At 41.1% G+C, this 12,044-nt stretch overlaps 1 protein-coding gene across 11 annotated transcripts in view; it reads right to left on the reverse strand.

The window, feature by feature from the left end:
* Nucleotides 1-12,044, reverse strand: part of hdac4 (histone deacetylase 4) — a 498,261-nt gene that overhangs the window by 161,484 nt on the left and 324,733 nt on the right. The window lies entirely within an intron of this gene.

The following is a 12,044-nucleotide window of genomic DNA, read 5'->3' on the forward strand; positions in this document are numbered from 1 at the left end:
TGTAGCGTAGACTATGCCAACATATTACTGCTAATCACTCAAAATGCAACATGAAATCAGAAACAGTATTATCCTTTTAACTCACTAGTAACATTAGCCAAACCAAAATCTCCACTGTCACTGGGTCAACATAATTTCCTTTCTTTAGGCTGGATCCAACACATGAAAGTGATGAGTGATGGGTTAGAAAACTTAGTAAATTCTCAATGCAGAATAACTAGAGGAAACTGACATGCAATTCCAGCTGATTGCTACAAAAACTACTTCTCTATTTACATTGCTACCATATAATTTAGTAAACTAACATACTGGGGTTTCATATGGGTGGGAAATGAAAGTGGAAGGGGAAAAGAGGGCCTTTTCATGCTGACCGCTTCATCAGCCAACATACAGTAAATACAAGTGCTCAAACCTTAGCTAAATATGGCTATTTTAACTCTTCTGGTGGAACAATGCACCACCAAAAAATTATGATCAGTTGGTTTACTTCAAAGCAATGGTACAGCTGCCAGCAGATCCAAAATTGCAAGTAAATAGGTAAATGGATTGGGGTGGGGGTGGAATTATAGAACTTTGTCTACAATAGAATTCTTGGTAAACTAGAACACTTAAAAATAGTTTCAACAGGACTTAATATTGAAGTTGCTTCTTTGAAGACTGAACCAGAGAAGTAGGCTATGTTATTTTCTATGAAATCAGTAGAAACTGCTGACAGATGTAAACTTATTAAAATAATGCACTTTTGTTATTTCATATTTCTAAATATTATCTTAGTGTAGTAGAAATATTAAGAGTCCCTTGAAATGCAAAGTGATACAGCTACTATTCCATTTTTTACCACAAGATGCAGGATAGTGGGGGTATAATTTGTCCATCTGTGCTGATCACCCCATCCTTGACTAAGCTATTCCACCATGAACCCGATCTGTTATAAGTCAACATGATGCTTTCGGATCGGGTCATGCATAGCACATACCTCCACCGCACTGCTCAGGTGTTTTTCTGGGGTACAGGGGCTAGCAACCCTTGTGCCTGCTCTATGTACTTGGCATATGATATTTTTGTGTTCTATCACTGAGCAGCAGTGAACCATCTGATTGGCCTGTCAGAGTTCTCTTTGGGAACTAGTTGACTTGATCAGCATTTCTGATCTGGCTATTGTTCACGATTGCACTTAATAAAAAAAATGCTAACCACTAACAGCTTTTTGCTCAATGAAAATCCTAACAAAGAAATGCATGTTCCAGGGCTGGGTAGTAGGCTTTAAGCTGTATTGTAAATGTATTTCATGAGTCGAAAGCACATGTACGCTACTCACTATAGAATAAGAATGTTGCTAATGATCTGAACAAATAAATTGCAAAGAGGCTAAATTATCAGTTTTAAACAGTTTTATGTTGTCTTAAACAAATACCATGTTTCACAGGTTTTGGTTCTCCCAATTATTTCTATTTGCAAATAAACTGAGGATGCTGTTGAGAACTGGGGCAAACATATTCTTTACCTTTTGAAATGTCAAGAGCAAAAATAGGCACCCACATACTCCATAACTTAAACTCAAATAGAATTCAAGTTAAGAAAACATAACATAGAAAAATAAAATGGCTTTGCTGACAATGAATTATCTTTGAAACATCACCACTGTTTCAATGTAGGGAACATTCATATCCATCTGTAGGTGAAACAAAGCCCTAATTTGGCATCTCACCTGAAAGACACAACCTTCAACAGTAAAGCATTCTTCAATTCTGCCCTGATTTTTTTTGGACAAAACTTTGTTTCAGTTCCAGGAGTGGGACTTGAACTTACAACTTTCTGGCACTTAAGTGGGAATTCTAGCAACTCAGTATGAAGCCTAGACCGAAAGAAAACTTGCTAGAAAGATAATGTCATTTTTTATTTGGGAGGCTGCGAGTAGGAAGGTGCCAGATGGATTGGTGTTGGTGCTGCACCTGCACAAACTACGACAAAGAATTAGATGAGGGGATCAATGTCTGTTGATTTTGCTAAACTGCATGCCATTGTGAGTTGATAGCAGGATAGAAAGGCACTTTAGAGGACACAAATAAGAAAGGATATGGTGGATGAAAAATCAGTGTCTGTATTGTCTAGGATGAGATCTCTCACTCCTCCTCAAATGTGCCTCTCTTCATAATGTGATTAAAATACTTTATTTTTAGGAGGTGCAAGCACATGTTCCATGCACTGGTGAAGAGCTCTGATAAAATCAGAATGGAGTTGCATATTTTACTGAACAGGGCAATTATGGAAAGAGACAAGAACATATCATGCTTTAAAAATATTTCAGGCCTGACAAAAAGGAGCATAACATTGCTGGATTTCAGTTCCAAAAAGTAGAAAGAAGGTTCATGTAGAACAATAAACTGATTTACAGATGATACAAAGATAGATGGAGGGGCACTATGCCTGTATCTGCTGGAGTTTAGAAGAATAAGGAAGGACCTCACTGAAACTTATCGAATATTGAAAGGCCTAGATGGAGTGGATGTTTCCTATTATGGGGGTATCTAGGGCCAGAGGAGACAGCCTCAGAATACAAAGAAGTCCCCTTAGAACAGAGGTAAGGAGGAATTTCTTTAGATAGAGAGAGGGTGGTGAACCTGTGGAATTCATTGCCAAAGATGGCTATGAAAGCCAAGTCATTGGGTTAACAGGTTTGAGAGGGATGATAAAAGAGCCATGATGAATGGTGGAGCAGAGTCATTGGTTGAATGGCCTAATTCTGCTCCTATTTCTTATGGTCTTATAACAGCATCAATGTGAAATGATGCAGATTCCATTTATTTTAACTCCTTTGAGTTGAAATTGCATATAGCAAAAGCAGAATTGGTGCCAATTAAGTTGCTTGACAGGAGAGACACACAAAGTCTTCTACAATAAATAAATGTATTTTGTCATATTTATATTGTTGTTGAAGGCATGCCAATGGCTGTACATCATTAGGAGCTTGAAGAGATTTGGTCTACCACCAATGTATCTAGCAAATTTATACAGTTATGCAGTGGAGAGCATTTGCACTGGTTGCATCACCATTTAGTATGAAGGCTCCAATGCTCAGGGTCAAAAGAGGATGCAGAGCATTGTAGATGTTAGCCACATCATGGGGACAAGCTGAGTACAAATTAATTCCTCAATGAATAAAAATGTTTAAGGGCAGGTTTAAGAGGAAAATCAGGAGAGCAAAAAAGGGAGCATGAGATGGTTTGACATACAGGGTTTAAGAGATTCTGCAGTTATCTTAACAGTGAAAGGGTGACACATTTGAGTCATTCAAACCAGGAAAGGATCTATACTGTGAATAAGAGGGTACTGACAAGTGTGGTGGAACAAAGGGATCTGGGAGTACAGGTTCACAGTTCACTGAAAGCTGCAGCACAAATAGACAGGGTGGTGAAAAAGGCATCAAGCATGCTGGCTTTCATCAGTTAAGACACTGAGTTTAGGAGCAGAGACATTATGTTTCTGTTAAGTTGTTGGTGAGACTGCACTTGAGAGTATTGTGTGCAGTTTTGGCCACCCTGTTATAGAAAAGACACTGTCAAGCTGGAGAGGATGCAGAAGAGATTTACAAGGATGTTGCCTGTGCTAGAAGGCCTGTGTTATAGAAAGAGATTGGCCTCGCTATATCTTTATTCCTTTAAACATAGGAGAATGAGAGGTGACCTCATAGAAGTTTATAAAATAATGAGGGGTATGGTTAAGGTTTATGCTCATAGTTTTACTCCCAGGGTTCGGGAATCCAAAGCTGGAGGGCACAGATACAAGCTAAGAGGCGAGAAATTTAAAAGAGACTTGAAGGGTAACTTTTTTTAAAAACCCAGTGAGTAGTGAGTACCTGGAATCAGCTGCCAGAGGAAGTGGTGAAGGTAGGTACAATTGCAACATATAAAACACACGAGTAGGTATATGTGGTATATGGACAGGACATGCTTAGAGGGTTTTAGGCCACATGTGGGCAACTGGGATTAGCAGGGAGGGTACTGTAGTTGGCATGCACCTGCCAGCAGGCTGAAAGGCCTATGTCTGTCTGTATTATTCTATTACTCTATGATTTTAACTAGTAGATTTCCAACTATATTTATTATTTATACAATAAGACTTTGTGTTGACTCTTCCACCAGATTACAGTCATAGTCAAACAACTTTTTTTGGCATCTATTCTGGTTTCCCGTTATGCAATTTCAACTCGAAGGAATAAAAATAACCGGAATCTGCAGTATTTCATCATTCATGCTGTTATTAGTTTATTTTTATCACGCCTATTTCATTGTAGTAACATTAACTTAAGCAGGCTATTGAAATAATATAGATATTACTTTTCCACTTAACAATCTTTTGCTTTGATGCACTCAGTTAATATATACACACACACACACACACACACACACACACACACTACTGCCAGCTATTATCTGAATAAAGAACACTAACAGAAAACTCATTTAGTCTTCTAATTCCAACTTCAAAACTGATTAGCTAATGAGAAGCATTAATCCTGGCATGCCAACCCCTTTAAAAAATAAAGACCAGACTGATCCAGGTCAGGATAAGGGTTCTTTTCACCAATGAATGTCACTTTCAGATTAAGGTCTGCATTAAAATAGAAGTTTTACAAGTGAGATTATGTTACCATCTAATCATAACAGCCAAGCATACAAAGGGGAAAATACTATTTTTAAAAGTACTTTTATGTAATGAAGTGAATTTTTCCTAATGCTGGAATTCAGCAGGCAGTTAACATCTATGGAAAGGAAGGGGTAAGAAGCCAGAATAAGAAGGTGGGGGGAGAGGAAGGAGTACAAGCCAGAAGCTGACAGGTGAAGCCAGTTGAGGGGGAAGGTAAGTTGGTGGAATGAAGTTAGAAGTTGGGAGGTGATGGGGAGGAAAAGGTAAAATGTTGAAGGAGGAATCTGATAGATGAGAAGAGTGAACATGTGAGAAAAGGAAGGAGAAGGGGCATGAGAGGGAGGTGAAAGGCAGGTGAGGAAAAGGGGAAAGAAAAGAACTAGAATGGGGAATGGAAAAACACTAATTCCACTGGCGGGACTGACCCTGTTTCCCTCTTGCCTGTCATTTTAATTTGCTGAACTATTTTGACCTGCCTGCTAATTGCCTCCAGCCCTAGCATAAGCACTCATCTTCTGTCTGGCCACGCTGCAGCTCTCCAGGTTCTATATTGGATTGAACAGCTTTACGTAACTCACTTTTTCAATCTGTATCAGAACTAACAAGCTCTGGTGTAGATCACCCATCTGTGACATTAGTTCATCTTTCCTCTCCTCAGTAACATGGCCTGATTGACTTGAAATTCATTACTTGCATTTCTCATCTTTCGTATTTTCTTATTTCAGTTTTAAAATGCCTTTATTTATGTTACTTTGCTCTAACTGCCCTCATTAATTTTTCAACCAGAATACATCAACAATATACTACTGGAAATCCTAACCTTGCTCTATTAGAGATATTACATTAAAAACAAAAATAGGAGCAGGAGTGGCTACTTGGCCTGTCAAGCCTGCAATACCATTCAACAAGATCATGGCTGATTTGGCTGTGAACTCAGTTCCATCTAACTGCCTTATTTCCTCTGCATGCAAAATGTATGTGTCTTGAATGTGTTTAATAAGGTAGGCTCTATTGCTTCCCTGAGCAGAGAATTCCACTACTCTCTGGAAAAAGCAGTTTCTCCTCAGTTTCGTCCTGACATATTCCTTTTGCTTTGTCCAGCTCTCTCCCACCTTTACTGCAACTTAAAGTTAAATTGTTTATTTCTCTTTCCCAGTTCTGACAAAGGGCCTTTGACATTAAATGTTAACTTTGTTACTTGTTTTACAAATCCTGTTTGACCCGCTGAATGTTTCCTGTCAATTCTGACTTTATTTGGGTGTCTGCAGATATTTTGATTTTTATAATTATCCTTTGCTCTTCACTAATGATATTGTGAAATATAAGCCAAATGTGAAAAGTAATTAAACAATAAGTGATATAATCAAAAGGCAGAGCAACATATATGTACCATGCATGTCTCTCTTTGGCTATCCATCCCATAGGATGATGATGGTTCTTTTCAGTGCAGAAAGGAACAGTGTGTGCATGAATGGATTTTAGGTGAGTAGTGGGTTCCATAGGTCCAGACCCACCCTCTCGACATCCCCTCCCGGATCCAGAGTCATGGTGGGGTCCAAGACAGCTGGGGTAAGTTCTGTTGCAATGAATGGCCAGACCAAGCTTCGATGCAAGGGATGCCCTTTCCATGCTTCATGGCACGTGTTTGCTAAATGGCCGTTGACCCTATGAGCGGGTTCATCCACCCTTTGACAGGTCTTGTTTTTTGTCCTGCAGGGTGTCTAGCCACCCTCCTCACCAGGCAAGCCTGGTGAGGAAGCTGGTTTAGTCGCCGACCACCCCACCATGCGACAGGTAGTACTGGGTTACGTAGTACCTGTAGCACTTAGACGAGTGACTTGACACGAGCATGCATGTAGTACTTCAGGAAGTTCCATACCATTTTACAAACAATGAAACACTTTTTGAAGCAGTGATTATTCCAATGCAGGAAAGTAGGTATCCTATTTGCACACAGGATTATCTCCTAAACTGCAATGTAATGACATGTCAATGTGTTTCACTGATGTTGATTAAGCTGCAAGCATTAATGAGGGATAATTTCAAAATATTGCCATGGCATCTTTATGTCCAACTGAAGTAACGAAAGAGCATGTGGTTTAGTGCCTCAGTCCAAAAAGTGCGTTGTCAACCACGCAGCACTTCCTGTTTAATGCACAGTTATGTTAGAAGATATTTCGAAGCAGGAATCTCTGGTATAGACTTGAACAGAAATAGACACAATTCAGATGAACATGTCCAGTTTCTGTGTATGTAATCTCTGTTACCAATTTAACAGTCAAATATGTTAGAGGGAACGATGAGATATAATTAAAACACATCTGCCCACAATATACTGTATAATTTCCAATGTTTGCAATCCAATGATGCTTTCAATCTATATACTACTAAAACTCTCATGCTCTGTCTGTCTGTTTGTGACCTCCAATTAGCGCAAACGGTACATTACAGCGGCACTTTCTGTGGCTGAATCGAATTAAAATGCGCTAACTTACAGAATGCAGGCAAAGTTCAGGGTTATATATTCGTATAAAATTGCTCATTCGCCAAAATCTACAGGCTCCCTTTTAACCTGAGAGCCAATCCGCCATCACGGAAATCGGGACGCAACCAGCCTCAGCAGCGACACCTATGGGAGCAAAACAGCAGGGCAGCTCTATTTCGAGGGGTCCCATTCTGCAAATCACTATCAGCATGTGCAGGATTGGGACAGATCTAACTGCCACCCATCAATAAGAGATAATTAAATCTTATTGTAATGACCTACTTCAAGACACCCATAAAACCCTTTGCTGCAGTCAAAGGACAGCGGTGACTATATCACGTCCATTTAGGAGAGCGCCAACTACATCATCAAGAATAATCAGCATCCTTTGGTGTTACTGCTTCGTATCTTCTATCCAGCATTAGGGTAAAAAAAATGGTCAGCCTAATTATGCCGCGTGGAAAGTGATGGGGGACATTATGGTCAAGAGATGACGCCAAATGTTGTCGGGAAGCGGCAAGGAGAGGGAGAGAACAAGAATCGGATGAGGCCAGGGCTGCATGACTCCAGGATCAAAGAGTCAGGACAAAAAAAGATGAAAGAGGAAGAGACAGAGGAGGAGAGGCATGCGCGTCTCCAGGATCAGAGAGAAACAACAAACAGCAGAAGAGATGAAGAGGCGGGGGATGAAAGGGCTACACATCTCCAGAATGACAAAAACAGGCACAGAAGGAGGAGAGAGGAAGAGACAAAGTGGCTGAGAAATGTACGTCTCCAGGATCAGAGACAAAGAACAAACAGCAGAAGAGATGAAGAGACGGGGGATGAAAGGACTGCATGTCTCCAGAATGACAACAGGAACAAAGGTGGCAGCTACACTAGAAATGATGCCATCAAAAGTGTCCTTTGTTAAACGAGGAGGAGCTATATTTGCTTTGCTATGCGTCGTTCTTCTTTAATAAACTGAGGTTTTCTACTTCAGTTTACAAAGCAAAGCGATACCAATAGCATTCAGGAAAATTTAATGTTCATTCTGGCCACGTCAGACTGCACTACCCTTCTCCCAAATGGTGCCCCAACAGGTCACCCCGTTGTCTAGTACACTACAAATGCAAATTGTTTTCAAGTCCATTAAGGTAGTCCAGATTGTGCAGTGATTGAGCACAACGATTCTGTTAATCTGAGTTCGGGCAACCAAATTCTGACCTTTGGAACAAGTGGCTTCCTTTTGATTGGCTTAAGTGAAAAATCCACAGCATAATATTAGCCCAATTAGGACACTTGAATTTCAACACAGTGGCAATCAAGAATATTAATGAAGTATGTAGAGGAGGCCGCATTGGGACCACTGGACACAACAGACGATCCCAGCAGATTTGCAGGTGGAGTGTTGTCTCACCTGCAAGGATTGTTTGGGGCTTTGAATGGAGATGAGGGAGTAGGTGTACAGCCAGATGTAGCACTTTGGCTGGTTGCAGGGTTAAGTGAAAGGAGGGAGATTAGTGAGGAGGAATGAATGGACAAGGGAATCACAGAGGGAGCGATTCCTATGGAAAGCGAGGGGGAAGGGAGGGGGAAGGAGGTAAAGACATGTTTAGTGGTAGGAGATTGTGGAGGATAATGTGTTGGATGAGGAGGCTGATGGGGTGGGAGGTAAGGACAAGAGGAACTCTATCACTATTTCAATGGCGGGATGATGGGGTGAGCACAGATGTAAGGGAAATGGAGGAGATGTGGATGAAGGCAGCATCAGTATTAGGAGGGAAACCCCATTCTTTAAAGGAGGGCACCTCCGATGTCCTGGAATGGAAAGATGCATTCTGTTTTTGTATCATTTTGCTTTGTGCTAGCTAAGGATCCTGCTAGATCCTTAGAAAGTGGAGAATTTTCTCCTCAATTTCCCTGACTTCAGATTTAACAGATTTTCTGGTGTAACACTGTCAAATACCTCAGTGATTTCAAGCATAGTTAGAATCATCTCACACCTGGAATTTAGCTCTTCCTCCCGTATTTATACTGAGACTAAACAGAGGACTGGAGGTAAAGGGTCCAGGTGGAAGCTAAATTGAGCGCTGATAAGGAGATGATTAATCGCTGATTGCTGAGAAAATTGACATCACTTTGCTAATAATTGAGTGCAGGCTAATAAGGTAGGAATAAACAAGACTGTGGAGCTGTCCTGTTGCAGTCTAGATGATTTACATTACAATTCAGAGCAAGGATAATTTGTCCATGCTTCAAGTCACAATAACACGAATAAACATTAATATTATTCAAGTGACATAGGCAGAGGCAGAGTCATAATGGCACTAAATTGTAACTCCTTCATGTTCATCTATGAAAACAGCTTAATTTCTACCTTTGATGTCTCTCCTGTTCCCCTTCAGGGTGCATGTGGTTCTGCTGACCACCCTGACCTGGAGTTACATTCAGACTTTGGTTCTTTGTGGTGGTGGGATCCGCTCTCAGGGGCTCATGATCGGCTGCTTTTCGATATCCCTAGGATGCAGCCTAGAAGACGAGTACACCTTTGGTGTTCAGAAGTTTTGCGGCACTGGGGGCGGGCTGATTCTAAGCCAGTGCGGCCAACTGAGGTGTTGCCAGAAAGAACAAAAGATCAGGGACAGCAGATCAGCTGTAGGAGGCTCTGTACTCAGCGAGTCACGCTCTCTCTCGTTGGTGAGTGACAGATTGTTCCCAATTCTCAAGTCACAGAACTCAGAGAAAAAAGCGACATGACAGACTTTTAACACCATAAATCAGCGAGTTGTTTTGTTATGTCTCCCCTCTCGCTGTAAAAAGAACATCCTTTTTCGCTTTATTAGGAAGCGAGAGAGAGAGAGAGAGAGAGCCTGTGGCATGTCAAATTGTCGGGTAACAATTAGTTTACGTTGTACTGCAGATCATGGTATTTATTGGGAACCTTGCTATTGTATGCTTGGTGGGTGGAGGGTGCTGATGCTTTTTTACGGAAGTGGGTGGGGGTGGGGGCAGGGGAAGGTCATTGCTTTGCTGCTGCTTTTGCATGGGAGTGGGGGGGGTCTTTGGGGTTCTAACATTTTAAATGCCATTCATTTTTTGGGGCACTCTTCTGTTTTCATGGATGTCTGCAAAGAAAAAGAACTTCAGGATGTATATTGTATACCTTTCTCTGATATTAAATGGAGCTATTGAGCTATTGAAATCATTCGTTTTTCAAATTTTTTCACCAAAAGATCAAGGACCCATGCTATTCTGGCATTTAATTATGGTCATCAAAAGGTCAAATGCTGAAATAGGACAAAATCAATAATATGTTTAAGATCTTGTGGTGCATATTGCAGAGGTTGTCAGAAGAATGACCCACTTTAACTGGTAACTATACACAAATTATGATGGGAAATGATGTAATGCACTCTGTTCACACATGACTGCATGGTCAGAGACCCAAGCAATCACATCGTCAAGTTCACCAATGGCACGATAGTGGAGGGGCTCATCACCAACAATGATGAGACGGTCCACTGAGAGGAAGAGCTTGAGGCCTGGGGTCAGGCAAATCACCTCTTCCTTAATGTCAGCAAAACAAAGGAGATGATTATCAGCTTCAAAAGAACTCACACCCCCTTTTACATTGGCGGCACAGCAGTGGAAACCAAGCAGTATCATTCTACACATATGTAGTAACAAGCCTAACACCCTAACAAAGCTGCACTGCTTCTTGGTATGGAAACTGTGGCAGACAGGAAGGCTCTGCAAAAGGTAGTCAAAACTGTCCAGCGCTACACTGGCACCAGTCTACCTGTTATCAAGGAAGATAACATCAAGAAAGATGTTGGAAAAGGGCTAGTAACATCATTAAGGATCTTGTCCACCCTGCTCATGTACTGTTTGTCCCACTCCTATCAGGGAGGAGGCTACATAGCATCCATGCCAGGACCACCAGACTCAAAATCAGTTACTTTCCCCAAGCAGTAAGGCTGATCAATGCCTCCACCCACTAACCCAACCTCCCATGCCCCCTAACTATCACTGATTTATTATGTACCACCTAGCATCACTTTATGGACATACAATCTATCTATGTATATAAACTATCTTACGTATTGATACTTATTGTGTTTTTAAACTTTTATTGTGTCCTTAGCAATACTTTCTTCAGGTTGAACAACAGGTTGACAGTGTTGTTAAAAAGGCATATGGTGTGTTGGCCTTCATCAACTGTGAGATTGAGTTCAAGAGCCGTGAGATAATGTTACAGCTATATAAGGCCTTAGTTAGACCCCACTTGGAGTACAGTGCTCAGTTCTGGTCACCTCATTACAGGAAGGATGTGGATACTATAAGAGAGGGTGCAGAGGAGATTTACAAGGATGTTACCTGGATTGGAGAGTATGCTTTATGAGAATAGATTGAGTGATCCTGGCCTTCTCTCCTTGGAATGATGGAGGATGAGAGGTGACCTGACAGAAATGTATGAGATGATGAGAGGCATTGATTGTGTGGATAGCCAGAGTCTTTTTCCCAGGGCTGAAATGGCTAACATGAGAGGGCACAGTTTTAAGGTGCTTGGAAGTAGGTACAGAGGTAAGTACAGAGGTCAGGGGTAAGTTTTTTTTATGCAGGGGGTGATGAGTGCGTGGAATGGGGCGGCAGAGGCAGATACGAGAGGGTCTTTTAAGAGACTCCTGGATAAGTACATGGAGCTTAGAAAAATAAAGGGCTATGAGGTAAGGAAACTCTAGGCAGTTTCTAGAGTAGGTTACATGGTTGGCACAACATTGTGGGCTGAAGAGCCTGTAATGTGCTGTAGATTTCTGTGTTTCTTTGTTTCCTTTACACTTGTGTTCAGGAAATGACATTAAACAATCTTGAATCCTAGAAAGATTTGTTAAATTTATGTATTGCATTATTGCCCAGTTGCTCTGAAAAG

The sequence above is a fragment of the Mobula birostris genome, chromosome 6 (genome assembly GCF_030028105.1).
Source record: "Mobula birostris isolate sMobBir1 chromosome 6, sMobBir1.hap1, whole genome shotgun sequence".
Classification (NCBI taxonomy): domain Eukaryota; kingdom Metazoa; phylum Chordata; class Chondrichthyes; order Myliobatiformes; family Myliobatidae; genus Mobula; species Mobula birostris.